This window comes from Xenopus tropicalis, chromosome 6, assembly GCF_000004195.4.
Source record: "Xenopus tropicalis strain Nigerian chromosome 6, UCB_Xtro_10.0, whole genome shotgun sequence".
Taxonomy (NCBI): Eukaryota; Metazoa; Chordata; class Amphibia; order Anura; family Pipidae; genus Xenopus; species Xenopus tropicalis.
In genome coordinates, this window is record NC_030682.2 from 14,605,045 (window position 1) to 14,630,293 (window position 25,249).

General features: G+C 40.5%; 1 long non-coding RNA gene across 2 annotated transcripts; it reads left to right on the forward strand.

Annotated features, from left to right (window-relative positions):
* The first annotated feature begins 35 nt into the window (after positions 1–35).
* On the forward strand, positions 36–25,068 carry LOC101730607. 2 transcript variants are annotated; one of them, XR_001171150.3, is made up of 4 exons: positions 36–189; positions 7,125–7,243; positions 14,027–14,224; positions 24,235–25,068. It is a non-coding gene; the product is annotated as an uncharacterized LOC101730607 (long non-coding RNA). The 2 variants fall into 2 exon arrangements; XR_208737.4 differs by lacking the exon at positions 36–189 and adding an exon at positions 4,967–5,045.
* Positions 25,069–25,249: the final 181 nt, after the last annotated feature.

Here is a 25,249-nt window from a genome sequence, read left to right on the forward strand (position 1 = left end):
AACTCTCCCTACAGCAGCCCGGAGCCAAACAGGAAGCACAGTGAGAGTGTGGGCAGCCTGGCAGCTCTGTCTATTGCCAGGGATCGCAGTGCCAGCGCTATACTGGGCATTCAGGAGATCCTAGGGAATGCGTAATCCTCCCCCGGCTGCGTTTTTTGGGCATGTTGCCTTTATACCAGCCCTGCACAGGTATATATATGCAACACAGCTGGGCACCTTGGCAAGAACAACTACCCTAATACCCCAGGTGGGCGCTGCCTTGCGCTCCCTCCTCCCCTGGATCCGCACGATTTTCCGATCTGCCAGTCACCAGTTGCGCAATGACTTTTGCAAATCTTTCCAGCGCACAGACAGGCGTAGTGCGGCATTTGTGCCACTAGGTGTCGCTGCTGTAGTAGGTTCCCAGCCCACTCTTCCCCTGAGGGATTTAGGCCCATCGCTGCTTGAATGCACAAATAAAAAAAGTGCCTTCTAAATGAAAAAGATGTTCCTGTTGGGATCTGTCACACTCCTACCCTGCCTTATGAAATTATGTAAAGGTGAAAATAATATATAGTCTTTATATTGATGCTGATAATATAAAATAATGTTGACTTTTTGTATAGTTCTTTTTGTATAGGTTGTGTGCATTGTGTAGGTGTAGAGCTATGTAAGTGTGGACGGTACATGCAGGGGACCATTTACTAATTTCCCAATTAGGGTTTTTAGCGTTAAAAGTTGCTCTCGACTTTTTCGAGATTTACTTTGCGCCTAAAGCAGGTCTAGCCTGGGAATCAAAATAGGTCCTAAAATTCCCAGTACACAGAGGCCCAAACAGCCCCCCAGCAGCCCAATAAATAGTGACTGTCTATGGCATCTTACAGCAGCCCCTCTGGCATTTGCCGAAACCCACAGATTGCCAGAACAGGCCTGGTCCAAAAGGCTAACAATCAGAATCCGTTAATTCGCTAGCTAAAATTTGCCGAGATCACTTAGAAGTCAGATATCAGATGCCCCTTCCTTTTCCTGAAAGATCCTTCTTTTGCCTCAAAACTTTAGGGCCGTGGCAGACGGGAAGATTAGTCGCCCATGATAAATCTCCTTTGTCGCGGGCAACTAATCTCCCCAAAATGCCAGCCCACCGGTGAGAATGTAAATTGCTGGTGGGATGGCATACGCGGCGCAGGGATTTGCCGAAATTGCTGAAGTTGCCTCGAGTGGCAACTTTGGCGATCGCGGCGCCGCGTATGCCATCCCAATGGCGATCTACATTCTAGCCGGTGGGATACCATTTCGGGGAGATCAGTCGCCCACGCCAAGGGAGATTTGTTGCACGGCGACTAATCTCCGCGTCTGCCGCGGCCCTTAGAGGTTTTGGATTTTTGAAGCTGGTTTTTGGTTGACAATTGAAAAAAAATCTAAATTTTCCAGGCGACAATTCCAAAAAGTCTCACTTTCGCAACTTTTCTGCAACTTTTTCTCTCAGACTTTCTTAGTTCAGATATTTTAGTAAATTTAAGACATTGGTGGAAGTGAGTTATTGGAATTTGTAAAAAATAAAAAAATGAGAAATGTTAGAGTTTTTTAAATCTTCCTTGCAGTGTAGGTTTGGCCTTCAGTAGTCATAAAGGGCATTGATAAGACAGAAAAAGTACAGAAAGAGCAACTAAGGTGATAAAGTGAATAGAATCCTTGTGCCAAAATGCCAGTTACTTAATCTTCTATGAATAAGCAGCTTTAAAAGTAGGAATAAATACCATTTTTATATGCTGAAATCCAGCTGCAAAACAGTTCTTCTCTTTCTGCATCTTTTGAAATCGTGCCAGGGGAGGAGGGACTAAAACACTGATGTTACACATTGTAACAACTACTCCACAGCTTACAGACAGCAAGCAGGAACTACACAACCCACAATGCATTGCACTGTGATGTCCCTTTCCTTATTGACATCACATGTGCAGCAGGGAATTGTGGGATTGGGAGGAGGCAGGCTGAGGACAGTCGGCCACTGTTACATTTTATTTGAGTCTCAAAATAGTCAGCCGGATCAGCAGGGGAACATGGGGCGGGGCTAAGGGAACTGTTTCAAACTGTATTATTACATTACATGCAAAGTTGCTTGAAATTAGTGTTTGAAAGGTGTTTGGGTGGAGTTCCCCTTCAACATTGCAGTCCCAGTCAGCTATATCTAAACCAAGAGAAATCTACGCAGGCTCTATTGGGGTTACTGTCATTAGCACTATGGCTACAGTGGGCATTTACCAAATGATATCATTGGTCTCTATAAGCTCCTGTTGGCCGCCCAGGCAGCTGCCAGACGTCCGTGCCTGTGATCCATAATAGAGCCATGATGTAAGAACATTTCTGTCTTTTATATCCCATCCACAATAACTGACGAGCCTTTTTTCATGCTGCTTTCTTGTGTATAGTCTTTGCATTCCATGCCCCAGTGATGCTGAAAGGCAGTAAATGAATGGCGAGGCCACACAGACATGTTCTGACAGATTGCTGCTTGTTTTGGTTTGCAGGAGGCCGCTGCCGAAGTTTACAGTGGAATTAAACGTCTGTATTAGATCTGCGGTGGAGGGATTACTTTATTATCATTATTACCATAACACCCACCAAGTATTTAAAGCCATAGGGGGTTAATGGCATTTTAATATTTCAAATTTCAGAGATGTGTTCACAGACTAGGGGTCGCTTCAAAACAGCAGCTGCCATTTCTCCTAAACTGAATTTTTCAACTCGCAGCGAATAAAAAATGTAAAATATCTTGTATTACAAGTATTGAAACTAACTCAGTTCAAGCCCCACGGTATGGCCAGGGCCCCCTTAGCTCATCGATATAGAAAACACATTGATGGATAGATATCAGGTCCACCATAATTTATACCACAAATGGTCTTTTATATGTATCTAGGATCAGTAGTGTAACAAGGGTTGCCTAGACCTGGGTGTAGGATAAGCACCCATGCCCCTACCCCTATTGTGTATAAAATATGGTGCCATCACCTCTCCAGTAAGCCCAAAAGGGCATCCCCAGTAGTTACGCCACTGTCGAGGGCCGGGGTTGAATTGGCCTCTGGGGTCCTGGGAAAAATCCTTGTGGTCCAGCATTGTCTATCCATTGTGTTTTATCTTTTTCACACCGCTGTACATGCCACTCATTCCCTACCTTATACCTTATATGCACCGACATCCCTTTTGCCCTGCTCCTATTCCATTCCTGCTGGCAGGCACAAGCCATGGCTACCACCTGGACTGGGATTCAAAATACGCCCTGGCATTTTAAGTACACAGAGGCCCAAACAGCCCCCCAGCAGCCCAATAAATAGTGACTGTCTATGGCACCTTACAGCAGGCCCTCTGGCATTTGGCAGAACCCACAGATTGCCAGTCTGGGCCTCCTGGCCACCAGCAATTTACAGTGCTCTTTGGTCAGGGGGTGCCCATGAGGTGCTCCAGTTAGGGTTGCCACCTGGCCGGTATCTTACTGCTCTGGCCAGTAAAAATGATGCTTAATGCCAATGTTATTAATAGGAAAGGCCGGTATTTTTTTCCAGAAGTTGGCAACCCTCGCTCCAGTCCAACACTGTTTAGCACAGCATACAGGTATTTTCCCCAGTTTCACCCTTAGAGCCCCTCGGAGGAGCCAACCTCACAGTATAGAAACACTGGCTTAGGGCATGTTACCTAGTATGTAGTTAATATAACGGGGCTTAAAATGGTGGTATGTATTGTAGTAACCTCTGCTAGTGGCGATATTTTGGTTTAGGGCAGTGGTTCTCAACCTGTGGGTCGCGACCCCTTTGGGGGTCGAACAATCCTTTCAAAGGGGTCACCTAAGCCCATCGGGAAACACATATTTCCGATGGTCTTAAGGAATAATTTTATGGTGGGGGGTCACCACAACATGAGGAACTTTATTAAAGGGTCGCGGCATTAGGAAGGTTGAGAGCCACTGGTTTAGGGCATTCCTACTGTTGTGCCATTTGTCTTATGACCAGGGTTGCCAGGTCTAATTGTCAAAGTCTTAAAACCAGCCCAAACCTAGTCAAAAACACCACTCTAAAAGTAGCACAATATCCACAGTGAAAAAAGAAGGCGTATGTTGGGAGGGAGGACACAGCAGAAATGCATTAACCCCAGACATGATATTCAGATAGATGTGTTTAACTACGACTCTCAGAAACCCTAAGAGATCCTGAGAGGTATAGTTTAAGGATCAGCTGCAGAACGTAACAAATGGTGGCCCCCCCATCACTGTAGTACAATCTCATACCAGAAAGAGCAGGAAGTGGGTTTAATGCAGACAAGTTGGGACTCAGGTTAGAAACAGCAGCAAAGCAGAGTAGAAAAGGGAGCAGTCCCATTGCATGCTGGGTAAGGTAGTTTTACATTAACCTTGCCTATAGGCTTATTTTTAAATACAAACTACATTACCCAGCATGCACTGGGCAATGCCAGGTGGCTACTTTTCAAGGTACAAACCTGCCAAGTCTCCAAAAAGTGGGGCAAATTCATACCTTGGTGGGCTTGTAATTTGAAAACCCACCTGGGCTTTCAACTTGTAGCCCAATCTGGTGGAAAAATTGACAACCTGGGAACCCTGCTTATGACTCATTATCCTGTTCCTGTTTCCCACTTCCTGTCTAAGCTGAACCCTGGGTATGACTTGTTATCTTGTTCCTGTTTCCAGGGTTGCCAGGTTGGCAGTTTTCCCACCATGTTGGGCTACTTATTTAAATAAGAAAAAATTGGGCTACTTATTTAAAGCCCTGGTGGGTTTCCAAAGTACAAACCCACCAAGGTACAGTTTTGGGCTATTTTTTGGGAGTCTTGGCGGGTTTGTAGTTTGGAAACTAGCCAAAGTTTTTTTCCCCCTAGTGTGCCTGTTCCACTGCATGCTGGGTAATGTAGTTTGTATCTAACAATTAGCCTACAGCTAGGATTAATATAAAACTACAATACCCAGCATGCAATTGGACAGTATAGACGGAGGCTCCATTTTGTATTCCTTTCAGGCTCAAACTGTCTGTTCTGCAACCTGCTCCCTGCTCTATAGGGTATGTAATTGTACTGTTACTTTCTACTGGGATGTGGGGCAGTTCTACCCCCTGCTCTATAGGGTATGTGATTGTACTGTTACTTTCTACTGGGATGTGGGGCAGTTCTACCCCCTGCTCCCTGCTCTATAGGGTATGTGATTGTACTGTTACTTTCTACTGGGATGTGGGGCAGTTCTACCCCCTGCTCTATAGGGTATGTGATTGTACTGTTACTTTCTACTGGGATGTGGGGCAGTTCTACCCCCTGCTCCCTGCTCTATAGGGTATGTGATTGTACTGTTACTTTCTACTGGGATGTGGGGCAGTTCTACCCCCTGCTCTATAGGGTATGTGATTGTACTGTTACTTTCTACTGGGATGTGGGGCAGTTCTACCCCCTGCTCCCTGCTCTATAGGGTATGTGATTGTACTGTTACTTTCTACTGGGATGTGGGGCAGTTCTACCCCCTGCTCCCTGCTCTATAGGGTATGTGATTGTACCGTTACTTTCTACTGGGATGTGGGGCAGTTCTACCCCCTGCTCCCTGCTCTATAGGGTATGTGATTGTACTGTTACTTTCTACTGGGATGTGGGGCAGTTCTACCCCCTGCTCCCTGCTCTATAGGGTATGTGATTGTACCGTTACTTTCTACTGGGATGTGGGGCAGTTCTACCCCCTGCTCCCTGCTCTATAGGGTATGTGATTGTACTGTTACTTTCTACTGGGATGTGGGGGCAGTTCTGCAGTTGGTCATTAAGCTATAACTCTCAGGATTGGGGCTTCTGAGAGTTATAGTTCAACACACCCGTATGTATATCATGTCTGGGGTTAATGCAACATTGTGAATCTATTTCTGTAGTGACTTCCCAGCTGGACTGGGCACAGAGGCCAGGGAATTATCAGCCATCCCAGTAACTGGAGAGGGGGTGCAGGGTATGGGTAGTGATTATACGCTTTAAAAAGGCATTTTTCCCATATATACTTTTGTTTTTTAGAATTTTTTTCATTGCACATATTGGACTACTACTTTCATAGCGGCTTTTGGCTGGTTTTATAACTGACTTTGGCTAGTTTGAAAGAATAAATCTGGCAACCCTGCCTGTTGCCTGTTTCCTACTTCCTAAGAAGTAGGCCAGTCTTACTTGCCATGTAATAAAAAATGTACCAGAAGCAGAATCATTTATCTGCTATCCGAGCAGTTTATCACAGCTATTCCCTGTGAAATTTTGAATACTGACAGCTGCAATTTGATCTTAGGCCTTAATAAGGGCAGCAGTGACAGTCAGCTCTTGTTCTACCATCAGTTCATATGTTGCCTATACATGCAGGGTGCTATGGCATCACTCAGGATGATGTGTTCCCCTATTACATTCTTTCTAAATTGGATTTTATGAAAAGGCTGTAAAACCCATAATAAACAATCCTTTTTTTTGTGCTACATTATCAGTGAGGATTTCAATGCACATAAATGTCAGAATTATTTCTGTCGAGATGATGCACTGAATTTCGGTAGGAGACTCGTTTCTAATTTCTATCAAAGCCAATAATCTCCAAATAATTCGGCTGAATAGTGTTTGATTTTGTAAAGTCTATAATTGTGATTGTAACCGCTCCCGAGTGTTATTATATTTCCTGTGGCATATTGCAGGGTCCCGTCACTTGATTAAATGTGTTAATAATAGAATAGGAAAAGCAGAGAGTTGGATTCAGCTGCTTGGGAATGAAGAACAAATGGAACGAATTCCTTTTATTGGGTGCTGTCCATTCCATTTATGCATTTAGATGCACATTTCTTTGGGCTGCTGCTGATTTGATCTCATTAAAGGAGAAGGAAATGTAAAAAATAAGTAAGCTTTTTCAGGAAAGGTCTATGTACAGTACATACAGCCATAAGCACTCACAGAAAAGTAGCCGTTCTATCAAAAGAAACATAGGATTTCTTGTCTCCTTTTTTGTAAATATGTTCTTTGGTATCAGACTTTCTCTCTCAGAAAAATCCTTCATTCCTGGGGCCAGAGTCTGCCCAGCTCTCTCCTCTTTCCCTTCTCCTGCTCCTCTCTTAAGAATTCATAAAACTCACACCCCTCTCCCTTAGGAATGTGTAATCGGAGCTACCAGCCTCTGGAGCTGCAAGCAGCAAGCTAGGAAGACCAAGCTAAAATGGCAGCTGTAATCTTCAATAAATGGAGGGAGCTTCTAGGGCTCTTTACTCAGGTATGGTAAAGCTTTCTGCTGATTAAAATATAGTGTGGCAATAATGTGGCTAATCTATTATCAGTAAAATCCCAATAGGACTTTCAGACTATTAAAGGGGCTGGGGGAACCTGTCACCCATAAAACGCTATATAATAAAAGTCCTTTGCAAATGAAACATGGAACCAAAAATTCTTTTTTTATTAAAACATTCATATCTGTTAGGGCCGTGACACACGGGTAGATTAGTCGCACCGCAACAAATCTCTGTTGTCGCTGGTTACTAATCTCCCCGCAATGCCATCCCACCGGCTAGAATGTAAACCGCCGGTGAGATGGCATACGCGGCGCCATGATTTGCCCAAGTCGCCGAAGTTTCCTCTCAAGGCAACTTCGCCAACTTCCGTAAATCGCAGCGCCACACATAAGGTCCCCCATTCTAACTCATACACAAGATTTTGAGATGATGCAAAGTCTGACTTAATCCCAGTGTTCACAAAATGGCGCCTGCCTGCTTGCTGTGATTGGGAATTCCAAAACTAAAGGAAACAAAATGTACACAATTTACTGTATAGAGTGTAAATAAAGTTTATTTTGCTGAACTAACACGGTAGAAAAGGATTTTGAATATTTCCTAGCATGGCAGGTCCCCTGCTCTAGATTAAAGAAATTTGATTTTTAGTCCATATGGCCTTTGAGTATTTCTCAATGCATATCTCTCATAAAAAAGCTCAGTGTTCCTTTCTGTTATACATTTTTCCTGTTTTGTTGGTGTTTACTGGGTAATCTGTATGGGAGGTGTGTTAGTTATACCCTCTCTCTGTGGTATATATTTCAATTACTGGTCTGTTTATGGTTCCTGCTCTGGTGATTTTGGTAACAGAGTATGCTTCTTAGTTCTATAAGTTAGTGTGAATAAATAGGTGGAAATATGCAGAATGTGATTAGTGTCCAGACAGAGCAAGGGTTCTCTTTCACTATAACATGCATATTATTTTTCATGGGAAAAACAAAGGCCTTTTATTTTGAGCACTGAATGTAATGCACAATATTGACTATTAAGGGAGCAAAAAGCATATATACGACATTAATAGTTTTTTTTATATGCACTGTATGCTATAATCTATGTATGGTACATAGTGCTTTCTGTATATGTACTGTATGCCATAGTCCATATATGGTATATAGTGCTTTCTGTATATGTACTGTATGCTATAGTCCAGGTATGGTATATAGCGCTTTCTGTATATGTACTGTATGCTATAGTCCTGGTATGGTATATAGTGCTTTCTGTATATGTACTGTATGCTATAGTCCTGGTATGGTATATAGCGCTTTCTGTATATGTACTGTATGCTATAGTCCAGGTATGGTATATAGCGCTTTCTGTATATGTACTGTATGCTATAGTCCTGGTATGGTATATAGCGCTTTCTGTATATGTACTGTATGCTATAGTCCTGGTATGGTATATAGCGCTTTCTGTATATGTACTGTATGCTATAGTCCTGGTATGGTATATAGTGCTTTCTGTATATGTACTGTATGCTATTGTCTATGTAAGGTCTGAAGCACCCTTCTGTACTACAGGTATGGGTCCTGTTATGCCGAATGCTTGGGACCTGGGGTTTTCCGGATAAGAGGTCTTGCTGTAATTTGGATCTCCTTACCGTTAGTCTACTAAAAAATAATTTACATTTTAATTAAACCCAATAGGTTTGTTTTGCCTCCAATAAGGACTAATTATATCCTAATTAGGATCAAGCAAAAGCTACTGTTTTATTATTACAGGGATCAGAATTCCAGATAATAGATCCTATACCTGTACTACAGTAAGGTTATTGTTAAAGTTTTATGTGTCCATTACTTGCTTAGCTCTTGCTGCCCCAAACTGGGCACTTTAAGGCAGCTCTGGTTGCTGTCCTGGTGCTGTGACTGCTTTATGACCTTAGCCTTATGGACATTTAGACTCCACTTTGCCAAGATAAGCTCCTGAGACCAGGATTTTAGTGGTATAATTTATTACCTCTTCCCTGAAAGGAATGTGATTAATATCAAAGTATCCCATGTAATCAGCTTAGGAACATTCCAGTGTAATAAAGAGTGTTAGTTTTACATTAACATGTTCTACCCTGGGAAAAGTATATACAGTAGCCCCTTCTATACACAGAAACTGACATTGCTGGATCTGGTAGTGCTACCAACCCCTATTTCTGTAGGGAAATGAGAGCAGGGCAGGCAGTAACCCTTCCAACACTTTCCCCTGTCTCTGTCCCTATATATTAGGTACCTGCCTAGTGCTACCAACCCCTATTTCTGTAGGGAAATGAGAGCAGAGCAGGCAGTAACCCTTCCAACACTTTCCCCTGTCTCTGCCCCTATATATTAGGTACCTACCTAGTGCTACCAACCCCTATTTCTGTAGGGAAATGAGAGCAGGGCAGGCAGTAACCCTTCCAACACTTTCCCCTGTCTCTGTCCCTATATATTAGGTACCTAACTAGTGCTACCAACCCCTCTTTCTGTAGGGAAATGAGAGCAGGGCAGGCAGTAACCCTTCCAACACTTTCCCCTGTCTCTGCCCCTATATATTAGGTACCTACCTAGTGCTACCAACCCCTATTTCTGTAGGGAAATGAGAGCAGGGCAGGCAGTAACCCTTCCAACACTTTCCCCTGTCTCTGCCCCTATATATTAGGTACCTACCTAGTGCTACCAACCCCTATTTCTGTAGGGAAATGAGAGCAGAGCAGGCAGTAACCCTTCCAACACTTTCCCCTGTCTCTGCCCCTATATATTAGGTACCTACCTAGTGCTACCAACCCCTATTTCTGTAGGGAAATGAGAGCAGAGCAGGCAGTAACCCTTCCAACACTTTCCCCTGTCTCTGCCCCTATATATTAGGTACCTACCTAGTGCTACCAACCCCTATTTCTGTAGGGAAATGAGAGCAGAGCAGGCAGTAACCCTTCCAACACTTTCCCCTGTCTCTGCCCCTATATATTAGGTACCTACCTAGTGCTACCAACCCCTATTTCTGTAGGGAAATTGTAAGCTCTTTTGGGCAGGGCCCTCTTCACCTCTTGTATCGGTTACTGATTGCTTTATATGTTACTCTGTATGTCCAATGTATGTAACCCACATATTGTACAGCGCTGCGGAATATGTTGGCGCTTTATAAATAAATGTTAATGTAATGTAGGGAAATGAGAGCAAGGCAGGCAGTAACCCTTCCAACACTTTCCCCTGTCTCTGCCCCTATATATTAGGTACCTACCTAGTGCTACCAACCCCTATTTCTGTAGGGAAATGAGAGCAGGGCAGGCAGTAATCCTTCCAACACTTTCCCCTGTCTCTGCCCCTATATATTAGGTACCTACCTAGTGCTACCAACCCCTATTTCTGTAGGGAAATGAGAGCAGGGCAGGCAGTAACCCTTCCAACACTTTCCCCTGTCTCTGCCCCTATATATTAGGTACCTACCTAGTGCTACCAACCCCTATTTCTGTAGGGAAATGAGAGCAGGGCAGGCAGTAACCCTTCCAACACTTTCCCCTGTCTCTGCCCCTATATATTAGGTACCTACCTAGTGCTACCAACCCCTATTTCTGTAGGGAAATGAGAGCAGGGCAGGCAGTAATCCTTCCAACACTTTCCCCTGTCTCTGCCCCTATATATTAGGTACCTACCTAGTGCTACCAACCCCTATTTCTGTAGGGAAATGAGAGCAGGGCAGACAGTAACCCTTCCAACACTTTCCCCTGTCTCTGCCCCTATATATTAGGTACCTACCTAGTGCTACCAACCCCTATTTCTGTGGGGAGGAGGTAAAAATTAAAGATTTTGGTATCTGATCAGTAAAAGCCTTGTTGGCACATTGTATGTGCATTGTTGCTGCCATCTACTGGAAATGAAGGTTCATTGTATGAGACAGAAATCCAAGTTTCCAAGACATTTCAGGGCCTATTTTTAAATGCAGTGCAAAGGGCAGAATTCAAGGCCAAATCGCCATGGTTTTAACCCATAATGCAGCATTGGCTCAGAATCCAGCTATTGGTGCTTTTGTATGCAAGTGGCAGCACATCTGTATGTCAATGGCATAATTCCTGTCACACAGCATGTCTCTCTATTTATGTGCTACAGGACGCATGTTTACATGGTACGTATCAAACAACGCCTCATATCGGAGCAGTGCAACTATCCTTGTGGATAAGACTCTCACTACTCTGATGCCTTGAGAATCTGAAGCTAAAACCTGCTGCCACATGTGACCTATCACACCACAGATCAGCAGCCAATGAGAGCCAAAGGGGCAGATACCAGTAAAATATGTGGGGGAGCATTTTGGAGGGAAAAGAAACAGAGAGTTTGCTTTATAATGTATAGAGCTTCCCTGGGCCCTGTGTGTAGCATGATCATTAGGGGCCCCTGGGAGACTGTAAGAGAAGTGGCCATACCACAGCACCAAGGAGGGGAGTACAGATAGGTTACACCAAAGCACCAAGATGGGGAGGACAGATGGGTTACACCACAGCACCAAGGAGGGGAGGACAGATGGGTTACACCACAGCACCAAGGAGGGGATGACAGATAGGGTTTCCGCCTGACTGACATTTCAATGACCTTGATGGTAAAAATAGTACTTCATGCAAATGCTTCTAATAGAAAGGTAACATATAGAAAGGCCAGTGTAAATATTGAAATCCTACGTACAGAGGAAGACTGATTAAAATAGGCCTACTTCTTAGTAGTGTTGTCTGACTTTCCAATGACTGACTTTCTTCCCTATTGATAATGCTGGCATTAGGTCAGCCAGGTGGCATTGAAGCTTCTAAGGGGAAAACCTGATTCCCCCAATACCCATCTAGCAACTGCTTCACAGACTGTATTACTTGCAGGAACCCATACCAATCAGTACAATTATTATTTGACAACCTCCTAAGAGGTTGATATGGATTACTGGGTCTGGCAAACCTTGCACAGTTACCATGTAACCCCCAGGCTGATGAGTGGAGGAAAAAGGATTTGTGACCATTGGAGGGGTGGGCCAAGCTGGGTGGGACCTCGCCTCCTCCCACCCCCCCCACCCCCCTTCGCTGTATGTGCGTGAACAAACACATGCATCTGCAGTGATGTTGTGGGGGGTTCACACTGTATCAGCGTTGGGGGGCAAGACAGCACAGAGTAGGGGTAGGCAAAAAAGATATCTGCCTAGTGCCCTCCCCATTGTTGCACCTTAGACAGGTGCCTCTTCTGCCTACCCATAGTTCCGGCACTGGGCTATAGTACATATTGTTGGTTTCATTATTGCAGAAATGTTCATAGCCAGACAGCCAGACACGATATTTCTAGTCTATACAATAAACATAACAAAAGGTATCAGGTGGTAATCTAGATGCTGTAGGGTGGAACAGCAAATCCTATATGAAAATATGGGGTGGGGGATGTAAAACTGAAAAAAGTTAATTGCATATACCGTGATAGCCTGCTTACATGTTAGAATGTATTTGTAAATTTTGTGACTTATCATTGTCCATAGGCAAAGTGCAGACAGTACTAATGTTCATGTTACCCATTTCACATATAACTGCTCTAAATATTCTAAAACAATTCTGTAACTTGACATGATAAAATATAAAAACATTAAAAACAAAATTAATCACAAAAGATTGTGACTTAAAAATATAAACCATTTTATTGAATAATCACAGTCAAACCTGTTGTAGTTATACTCCTATAATCCTCCAGGAACATAAGATTCTTGCCCACAATGAGTAAGTTACTTTTGGATTTGAATAACTGCTTACTCAAATCGAGCCTGGCCCCGAATTTCCCCCTGGGCCTGACAAGAACCATTCAGATTCACTCAGGATATTAACCAGACAGCTTTATTAGAGTTATACATTAATACAGAGTATTAAATAATAGCTCATACGTCAGAAATTCTCGTATTTAATTTTCGCAAATTGTACTCGTAATTTGTACTCTAATGAATCTGGCCCTAAGAATGCCATTAACCAAGGACAACAGCTGCATATTCCTTGACTGTACTGTATGTAAACCAGGGGAGGGGTCTTGCTATTGAGGAGCACCATATTAATTTTAGAAGGGTTAAGTGGGATGCCAAAAAGCACAAGAATTGTTTTGTTTGAGGGTTAAAGTGTCAGCACGCTTCTGTAAGACCTATTGTAGATAGTATAGTATTAAAATTGGAGGTGGGTTCTGGAGGTGTGTCCTTCTGCCACCTGTATAATTGTGGGCATAGAACTGTGTTGCTGTTGCTATAAGAAATGCTCATGGGTATGCAAATGCTGAGAGCTTTGCCAGTACTTCATCTTTATATATGGGAGTTAGTGTAGGTATATGGATGCTTGATTTAGCTCAAAATGAGAGATGAACCCATGCCCAAGTGGGTCTGTGTGGACTGGTTTCAAAATTAGGATTGATACTCTGGAGGAGTGGGTGGTGTAGGTAGAATGGTGATGCCACCCCACCCAAGGCTTTTTAAGAGTCAGTACTTTCCCACCCACCATGTCTGTTTCCTACAGAAGTATTATTGTAGCATTACTCTTTTTCATGAAGTCTAGAACCAGATGTTTTTTTGGAAACTGATTCCAATTACCATTGTGTCTGCTGTATCAGTTAAACTACGGAGATGCTTGAAGTAACTTGTAGAACTATGAGTGAACCTTGCACTTCCCTTAACTAACCTACTGATATTTGAAAATGCCATTTGATAAATATGTTATAATTTTCTCATTTTCCCTGTGTTCTACCAATGCTTTTGCTGTTTCTCTCTTGCAGGTACCTGTTGACACTAAACATACGCTATGGATTGGATCAATGCAGGAGACAATATGGAAACATCTACTTTGGGCAGGCTATTTATCCTACTCAGGGCTGATCCTCCCCTGAACTGCCAGTCACTGCTCCTTCTCCACCCCTGACCCAACCTGGAAGGGGGGCACCAGTGCATCCTGCCTTGGACGCAATCAGCCAAAGGTTTGGAATTGATCCTACTGCATTCCTAGCCCATCCCTTACACTAAGCAGATGGGCAGCTTTCATTGCAAAATAAAATATGCATGTGGCATGCTCAAGGTTCTTATTTAGGATGGTCTCTCCCTTCTTCCCCTTCACAAATTAGGTTGAATTCCATTACACAATCAATCTCTTTCTATACCCAACTTGTGCCCCAGAGTGGGCAATTTCTAAAGATACAATAGGTGTCTTTAAAGCATATAAAAAGCTAGTGGGTATAATTTCAGGATGGGCATGAAGGTTATTCTGCAGTGTTGGATTTTTAATACCACTGGTTAAGAGAGATACTGCTACATGCTCATCTTGTGGGTTTGCCATAATCCACTCTGCAACTGGTCTTGCTAGATTTTTTTTTTACCTTGTAGAACAAAAACATGAGGCATTGGCCTCTCAATAACACATTTCACAGTTACCAGTAACCCCCAGGCTGATGAGTGGAGGAAAATGATTTGTGGCTATAGGAGGGGTGGGCCAAGCTGACCGGATGTCATAGGCAATCTGACCGGCCACCTCGGCTCCTCCCACCCCCCCTTCTTGTGCATGTGCGTGAACAAACACATGCATCTGCAGTGATGTTGTGGGGGGGGTTCACACTGTATCAATCAGTGTTGGGGGGCAAGAGAGCACAGAGTAGGGGTAGGCAACAAAAGATATTTGCCTAGCGCCCTCCCCATTGTTGCACCTTAGACAGGTGCCTCTTCTGCCTACCCATAATTTCGGCACTGGGCTATAGTACATATTGTTGGTTTCATTATTGCAGAAATGTTCATAACCAGACAGCCAGACACGCCATTTCTAGTCTATACAATAACAATAACAAGAGGTATCAGGGGGTAATCTAGATGCTGTAGGGTGGAACAGCAAATCCTATATGAAAATATGGGGTGGGGGATGTAAAACTGAAAAAAGTTAATTGCATATACCATGATAGCCTGCTTACATGTTAGGATGTATTTGCAAATTTTGTGACATTATTGTGGAGTGAGGGTCTGACCATAGGCGAAGTGCAGACAGTACTAATGTTCATGTTAACCATTTCACATATAACTGCTCTAAATATTCTGAAACAATACTGTAACTTAACATGATAAAATATAAAAAAATATTAAAAACAAAATTAATCACAAAAGATTGTGCCTTAAAAAAATATAAACCATTTTAATGAAAAATCACAGTAGAACCTAGTATTCTTTCTTCAGGAACTATGCATAATTGCATAGTAGGTGGTAAATCCATCCTAACTTCTAGTTGATCCAGAGGAAGGCAAAATAACCCCCATCTGTGCCTGTCTCCAGTTGGGGGAAAAATTCCTTCCTGACCCCATAAAAGGCGATCGGACCAGTCCCTGGATCAACACTGTGTTACAAATAATTCCAGAAGTCTCCTCACTAAGTTGTAGATTTTGTTTCTCTAACGGCATTTTTCATTGGATTTGCATTTATATATAACAATTCCCTAAATATTTAATGTTAAATCTCTTGGTTTGGGCTTTTTTGGAAAGGAAATTATTTTTCCTCTCTCAAAACAGCGAAGAAGGTGTCTCCGCATTTTTTTATGTTGAAACTTACAGGTGGGGTTTCCGTTGCTAACAATTCCCTAAATATTTAATGTTAAATCTCTTGGTTTGGGCTTTTTTGGAAAGGAAATTATTTTTCCTCTCTCAAAACAGAGAAGAAGGTGTCTCCGCATTTTTTTATGTTGAACCTTACAGGTGGGGTTTCCATTGCTAACAATTCCCTAAATATTTAATGTTAAATCTCTTCGTTTGGGCTTTTTTGGAAAGGAAATTATTTTTCCTCTCTCAAAACAGCGAAGAAGGTGTCTCCGCATTTTTTTATGTTGAAACTTACAGGTGGGGTTTCCATTGCCAACAATTCCCTAAATATTTAATGTTAAATCTCTTGGTTTGGGCTTTTTTGGAAAGGAAGTTATCTTTCCTCTCTCAAAACAGCGAAGAAGGTGTCTCCGCATTTTTTTATGTTGAAACTTACAGGTGGGGTTTCCGTTGCTAACAATTCCCTAAATATTTAATGTTAAATCTCTTGGTTTGGGCTTTTTTGGAAAGGAAATTATTTTTCCTCTCTCAAAACAGAGAAGAAGGTGTCTCCGCATTTTTTTATGTTGAACCTTACAGGTGGGGTTTCCATTGCTAACAATTCCCTAAATATTTAATGTTAAATCTCTTCGTTTGGGCTTTTTTGGAAAGGAAATTATTTTTCCTCTCTCAAAACAGCGAAGAAGGTGTCTCCGCATTTTTTTATGTTGAAACTTACAGGTGGGGTTTCCATTGCCAACAATTCCCTAAATATTTAATGTTAAATCTCTTGGTTTGGGCTTTTTTGGAAAGGAAGTTATCTTTCCTCTCTCAAAACAGCGAAGAAGGTGTCTCCGCATTTTTTTATGCTGAAACTTACAGGTGGGGTTTCCATTGCTGCAAAGCAATTCGTAAGCATACGCTACTGCATAAACCCCACAGTCAACATCATTAGTCTGAGGATCAACTTTTAGAAATGTGAGATTTTTCACAGGATCTTCAAGCACATCCTTATAGCATTCTTTGATCTGCCTTAGACCTGATTCGGTAAGATCAGGAAAAGAGCTGTCTGCAATTTCTACATGACCGTTTCTAAAGCAGGACACAAAGCAGTGCAGCCTCTCTATATCAAAGTGAAGTTGCACAGCTCTGCCATGCACAGGCTCAAAGTTATAGAGTGAATTTACAATGGATTGCAAGCCCTCTGTTTTAAACTGTTTCTTCAGTAAGATTTGTGCCGCGTCGGAGATCCGGTTATTCAGGCACTCTCCATTTTGCAAGAGTCTTCTGTCTTCTTCTGTTAATCCAAGTTCTGGAAGCCACATTACAAGTGGCTTTGTAGGAAAAAGTACACTTACTTCTTCCTCCTGATTGTCTTCAGAAATCCTCTTCTTCTTGGACAGGTTTTCCTCAGATGTATCTTCTTTAAACTTCCGTTTCTTGCTTCTTCGTTCCATAGTCTGAGATGATCTTGTTTCTTCTATATTTTGCAGTGGGCTATCATTTAATGTCAGATTTTTCATCATCTCCTCGATTGCACTCAAATCAACATCTTGTGTTGACTTTAGCTTTTCTTCTGGGTTCACTTTTTTTGTGCTTCTAATGTTTAGCCTTTTTGCACAATGTATTGGGTTGTACCTTCTGCTTCTCTGTACAGCCCTTTTAGCTTTGATTATCATAAGTCGGCACGAGGACATAGAATTCCTCTGGGCCTCCTTTTTCAATTTTAAACCTAATTTTAAACCTAATTTTAATCCTAAAGTTAGTGCCACACCGGCAAGAATTATGCCAGCGTAGATTCCAAATAATGCGAGCGACATGATGACTTCAAGAAGCCTATGGGTTATTAGAAATATACAAAATATATTAGATTTGTAATCATATGAAATTCATCAGATTTTTCAACTCTAATTGGAATTTTAAAATATTGTAATCACATTGTCAGGGAATGAGAACTATTTTAGCTATATGATCAGTTCAATTGCCTATGAAATTCTATCTAAAACCAACTTTTTAAAAGAAAACAAGCTACATAAATAGATCTCCTACATGCTCACAGTATGGCAAAACAATTTGGCACAAAGGTATTAATAAACCTGTGATAGCATTATACAAATTTTTGGGGGCACTGTAACATTATCACGTGATGTCAAATGATTACTTAGGCCTGATGATGGCCATTCAGAAAATGCTGTAATCACCTTTATATTTTATTATATTTATTATTTATATTTTTACCAGATAGAACATGAATAGTTACTTGTGCTCCATGCTCCAAAAATTAAAGGGGTCGTTCACTATTAAGTTAACTTTTAGTATTTTATAAAATAGCCAGTTCAATGCAATTTTTTAACTGGTCTTCATTTTTTATTTATTGTTTTTTTTTTTTTCAATAATTTGCTTTTCCCCTTTCCAGGTTTCCAAAGCGGGTCACTGACCCCGGCCGCCAAGAACTATTACTCAATTTAATTATTATCGTTACTTTTTATTATCTTTCTGCTATTCATATTTTAGTTTAAACCACTGCCTGGTTGCTAGGGTATTATGGACTCTAACAACAAGATAGCTGGTAAAATCGCAAACTGGAGAGTTGTTGAACATAAAACTAAATAAATAAACCCTCCGCAAAAATTGAAGACCAATTGCAAATGGTTTCAGAATAGCACTCTCTAAAACATATTGAAAGTAAATTTAATAGCTTCCATTACTTGAGTTGGAGGAGAACACAAATGAACTAAAACCAAAATATAAATATCAAAATATAAATCTATGAGCTAAACCATTAACATAAACATTTAACATACATGGAAACCAGAAAATTACAATATGCATCAGTGTATACTAGCAATTTCCCTACTCATTTTAGTTTGGTACCTACTGTATGTAATGCCATTTTATACAGACTTGTTTAAAAAAAAAAATTCTTATAAATAACTTATAATAACTTATAACAATATAACTAAACTAATCTCACTATATCTGCCTATGAAATTCTTTTTTTTATATATTTATTATTTATATATTTTTTAAATAACATATTACTATAAAGCTGTACTCACCTCCAGTTGCTCACAAACTGTGACAGTTTGCTGTGAAACTGGAAGGCAACCCCCAAGCCATTGTGACATCATAATGTGATGTCACATGATTATTCATAGCCAAGGTTAGGTTTTGTGTATAATGAAGCGAAACTGACTGGTGCATTGTGACATCATTATGTGATGTCACATGATCATAAGAAGCCAAGGCAAAGCCCTTGTTCAAAGCGTTTACTGCTTTGTTAATTGAGTTAAAACATAAGAAACTATTTCAACAAAAACAGATTCATGAAATAAAAGTGATATTAATTAGAAAAGTACGATATGCATCAATGTATACTAGCAATATCCCTACTCATTTTAGTTTGGTACCTACTGTATGTAATGCTATTTTATACAAACTTGTTTAAAAAAAATAACTTATGATTACTAACTTATAAAAATAACTTATGATTACTAACTTATAAAAATAACTTATAATAACTTATAATAATATAACTGATCTAATTTCACTATATCTGCCTAAAATTCTTTTTTACACATCATATTTTTTAAATAACATATTACTATAGAGCTGTACTCACCTCCAGTTGCTCACAAACTGTGACAGTTTGCTGTGAAACTGGAAGGCAACCCGCAAGCCATTGTGACATCATAATGTGATGTCACATGATTATTCTGAGCCAAGGTTAGGTCTTGTGTGTAATGAAGCAAAACTGACTGGTGCATTGTGACATCATGAGGTGATGTCACATGATCATAAGAAGCCAAGGCAAAGTCCTTGTTCAAAGAGTTAATACATAAGAAACTATTTCAGGATCCCAACAAAAACAGATTCATGAAATAAAAGTGATATTAATTAGAATAAATCTGTTGCTGGAAAGGCCTTATGGGTTTTGTGCCCTTATAGTTTCAATATGAACTCATTAGGGGGCATTTATGATGCAAATGCACAGAGCAAAGTGCAATTTTAGAGTGCACCATTTTCCTCCATTATTCCAGCATAATTGTGGCTATGCTTATAGGCAGTTATTGCACCCAGTGCATCAAATCAGACCCAGCTATGTTTGCATTTTGACCTAAATCTGCTGAATTAAAAAGAAAAATATGATTTGTAAAACCCTGATTATAAAAATGACAAAATCAACAATACCCCCAATAAGGGGTAATTATATCTTAGTTGGGATCAAGTACAGGTACTGCTTTATTATTACAGAGAAAAGGGAATCATTTAACCATTAAATAAACCCAATAGAGCTGTTCTGCCCCCAATAAGGGGTAATTATATCTTAGTTGGGATCAAGTACAGGTACTGTTTTATTATTACAGAGAAAAGGGAATCATTTAACCATTAAATAAACCCAATAGGGCTGTTCTGCCCCCAATAAGGGGTAATTATATCTTAGTTGGGGTCAAGTACAAGTACTGTTTTATTATTACAGAGAAAAGGGAATCATTTAACCATTAAATAAACCCAATAGGACTGTTCTGCCCCCAATAAGGGGTAATTATATCTTAGTTGGGATCAAGTACAAGGTACTGTTTTATTACTACAGAATAAAGGAAATCAGTTTTAAAATTCTGAATTATTTGATTAAAATGGAGTCTATGGGAGACAGGCATTCCATAATTCGGAGCTTTCTGGATAATGGGTTTCCGGATAAGAGATCCTATACCTGTATTATTAAAAGATAGATTTACTATCCCTACTGAATAAATGGTCAAGTAAATGTGCATACACAGCAGTCATATCAACTGTAGCCAAGTCATAGATTCCAAGTGCTGTACTACCTAAATGCCTACTTAGAAGGATTTATTGGGTTTGTATACCTGGGCTTTTATAGGCCTTTCTATACCCAAATGGGTTTCTGTAACAGGCTTTTATATGCCTACCTATGACCTATTTGGTTTGTGTAATTGGCTTTTACATGCCTACCTAGAAGGATTTATTGGGCTTTTATAGGCCTACCTACACCCTATTGCAGGGGTCCCCAACCTTTCTTACTTGTGAGCCACAGTCAGATGTAAAAAGACTTGGAGAACAACACAAGCATCATAAAAGTTCATGGAGGAGCCAAATAAGGGCTGTGATTGGCTATTAGGGGCCTCTATGCACACTATCAGCTTACAGTGGGCTTTATTTGGTATTAAATCTTGTTTTTATTTAACCTAAACTTACCCCAAGTCAGGAATTCAAAAATAACTGCCTGGTTTGGGGGCACTGAGAGCAACATCCAAGGGGTTGGCGAGCAACATGTTGCTCCCGAGCCACTGGTTGGGGATCACTGCTATATGGGGTTTCTGTAATAAGCTTTTATAGGCCTACCTAGAAGGATTTACCGGCTTTGTGTACTTTTGATAAGTAATGAAAAATTGCTGTGGAAAAATGTTAATAGTTAATAATAACAATACCAACAAAGTCCATATAGCAATATCTGAAATGGTTTGGTGTGGTCATGGTGAGAGTAATATAAGTGTTTATATCTGATAATAAATGAATAACTGAGATATGTAGAATAAAAATTGGATGTGGCATCAACACCAACTCTATTTGCCTGACTGCAACTCTCTTAATTTTATAAATTTAACACCATTTTTTTTTTTTGTAAAATGCTAAAATAACAATAACTTTAGCAATGGCCAAGTATTTATGGACAACCGCAAAAAATCCTCTGCACTCACCCATTATCAATATGTAGAAATAGGTCCTAATGTCCTATTTCTACATATTGATAATGGGTGAGTGCAGAGGATTTTTTGCGGTTGTTTATATGTATTTTGTGGTCACAGCCTCATAGCACAACTTTCCCTATTTCAAGTATTTATGGACCCAACTTCTGTCAGGTGTCCAATAAAAGACAAGTATCTGGGAGTTGCAAGTAAAATGTAGTTCCAATAGAAATGCATAAAAAAAAAATATTTGAATTCTTATTGCAGCCAGCTGGAAAAATATCATATCTTTCATATCTATGAGTGTTACAAAAAAATGAACTATGTTAAACTAAACAATTTTTTTTAAAAAAAAGTGGATAACAATATGGATCTCTTTAATAATGTCTTGGTCTATTGGAACCTTTACCAAGCAGGTTTCAGGTAATAACTGGTTCCTGAGGGGGGGAATTATTGTCAAACCTGAAAAATGTACATTTCATTTAAATGATGATAACTCAGAGAGGGAATGACTGACCCCTTTATATATGATTAATTTGGATCCCTATCCTCATTCCCCTACCCAATCTTTCTGATGCCTTGTTTGCCACCCCATACCTATACAGCTGTTGTATTTTTGAAATATATGTTGTAAAATTCCAAATAAAAACAAAATGAACAAAAAAAAATACAGAATTCTTGGCCAGCTTAAATATATTGAAATATATGGACAAACAATCCTTGTGTTCATTAAAGGGGAGAGTATTTTAGTAGACGAACCCACAAAATGTCTTAATGCTCTAAATTAATCGATATGAGTGCTGAGGATTATTTTGTATATACATTATGTTTACATAAATAAAAAAAAATGCTTCACTGTTAGAATCTGCATAACTAAAATAAAGAAATGTATTGGTTAAATCCAATGTTTTGGTCGTCAAATGTGACCTTATTTAGGGATATAGCTTCATAAACATACTGACATTAATTATCAGTGGCCCTCCAGCAGCCATGGGGTCATTTTCCTCAGTTGTTAAGGCAGTCTGTTTAAATACACTGCACTAGTACTGCTGAAGCAAATATATGTATTATTTCAAGTACGTAGCAACACCATATTTAGGCACAAATTCCTGGTTCTTAACAGTTTTTGGTAAGGTTCTTGCCCTTAGCCCCAGCCCTTAACGCTAGAGGGGTCATTTACCATTGGCAAGGGTGCATAGTGCCACCATATTTTTTTGCACCCTGCTTCGCCAATAGCACCCACAAACCTAGGTCCTTGCTCTACTAAAAGTGAATTAAAAGAGTTTTTGAAAAATTTGAACTTTCTTATACTTGTAGCGTATCAGTGAGCTTTACTGAAGCACACGTACAAGAACCTCTGCTTCTCCCAGAAAGCACTGCCTGCACCCATAGATATAATGCCTATGCAGCTACAAGGCCTGACAATATGAATACATAACTGTGAAGCCAAAATTAGTCACATTATTGACTGAAAAGCCTTGGAGAAGTTTAGGTTATTTTAGAAACCATTTATAGTAATGGGGAAATAAATCAGGCCCTCTGTTGGTGGCCCTGGTGTGCAAACTGAAGGGAACAAATCGATTTGCTCTCATTAGGTTGGTAAAGAGGCCCACATTTGTCTTGGATCTAATCCGTGAAATCAGATATATTATCAGCGGCTATATAAAATATTTACTAATGTCTGTAAATCATTCCAAATTAACTCATCCACTTATAGACTGCCTGCATGGGAAATTAACTTCCCCATGAGATCATTCACTAACAATAATGTACGAGGTTAACATGGTGCTTTATTTTAATATTTTTCAAGAACTATTAGATATAATTTTTTTTACCGTGCAACTTTCTTTTGCAGCCATTGGAGTCTATGGGTTTTCACGGTGAAACCTTGCAAAAATATAATATTTGCTCATCACTATTTAATATGTTTAAACATTTTGGGGTTGAGGGACCGGTGAGGGACAGCTGGAGGTTGGAATTCTAGGTGGGTATGAGCTTTGCTATTGAGGAGTGCCATAATAATTCTAGAAGGGTTAAGTAGGATGCCAAAAAGCACTAGAATTGTTTTGTTTGGGGGTTAAAGTGTCAGCACGCTTCTGTAAGACCCATTGTAGATAATATAGTATTAAAATTGGAGGTGGGTTCTGGAGGTGTGTCTTTCTGCTTATGCCACCTGTCTAATTCTGGGCATAGAGCTGTGTTAAAGTCTCCTGTTGCTATAATAAATGCCCATGGGAGCTGTGACAGTACTTTATATGGGGGAGGTACTGTATGTATATGAATGCTAGAATTACCTTAAAAATGAGAGATGAACCCATGCACAAAAATAAAATGGCCAAGTGGGTCTGTGTGGACTTCATTTAATTTGAAAGCAACTGGTTTCAAAATTAGGATCGATACTCTGGAGGAGTGGGTGGTGTAGGTAGAATGGCAAAGTCAGTACTTTCCCACCCAACATGTCTGTTTCCTACAGAAGTATTATTGTAGCATTACTCTTTTTCATAAAGTCTAGAACCAGATGTATTTTTGGAAACTCATTCCAATTACCATTGTGTCTGCTGTATCAGTTAAACTAAGGAGATGCTTGAAGTAACTTGTAGAACTATAAGTAAACCTTGCACTTCCCTTAACTACCTTACTGATATATGAAAATGCTTATTTGGTAAATATCTTATGATTTCCTCATTTTCCCTTTGTTCTGCCAATGCTTTTGCTGTTTCTCTCTTGCAGGTACCTGTTGACACTAAACATACGCTATGGATTGGATCAATGCAGGAGACAATATGGAAACATCTACTTGGGGCAGGCTATTTATCCTACTTGGGGCTGATCCTCCCCTGAACTGCCAGTCACTGCTCCTTCTCCACCCCTGACCCAACCTGGAAGGGGGGCACCAGTGCATCCTGCCATGGACGCAATCAGCCAAAGGTCTGAACTGATCCTACTGCATTCCTAGCCCATCCCTTACACTAAGCAGATGGGCAGCTTTCATTGCAAATTAAAGTATGCACGTGACATGCTCAAGGTTCTTATTCAGGGTGGTCTCTCCCGTCTTCCCCTTCACAAATGAGGTCGAATTCCAATACACAATCAATCTCTTTCTATACCTAATTTGTGCCCCAGAGTGGGCAATTTGAGGAGATACAACAAGTGTCTCTAAAGCATATAAAAAGCTAGTGGGTATAATTTCAGGATGGGCATGAAGGTTATTCTGCAGTGTTGGATTTTTAATACCACTGGTTAAAAGAGATACTACTACATGCTCATCTTGTGGGTTTGCCATAATCCACTCTGCAACTGGTCTCTAGATTTTTTTTTACTATGTAGAACAAAAACATGAGGCATTGGCCTCTCAATAACACATTTCAGGTTTAAGAATTCTTTATGTACAGTATCTAAGATATTAGGGGGTGTTAGAGGGTAACCTGGATGTTGGTGGAACAGCAAATTCTATATAAAAATATGGTGTGGTCCCCCCGAGCGGACTTTATTCACCTAATCTGGAGCTGCCCCCCCATAGCGCAGTTCTGGACTGCTGTGATGGACACTATCTCAACAGTGCTAGCGCTACCCAATGTCATCAATCCCACAACCTGTCTCCTAGGCACGGTGGAGGATATGCTCCCCACCAATGCAGCCAGAATAAGATTTAGATCCCTTACATTCTACGCCAAAAAAGCCATTATAATGAGATGGATGGGCAACAGTGTACCCACGCTCGAACTCTGGCAACAACTCGTCAACG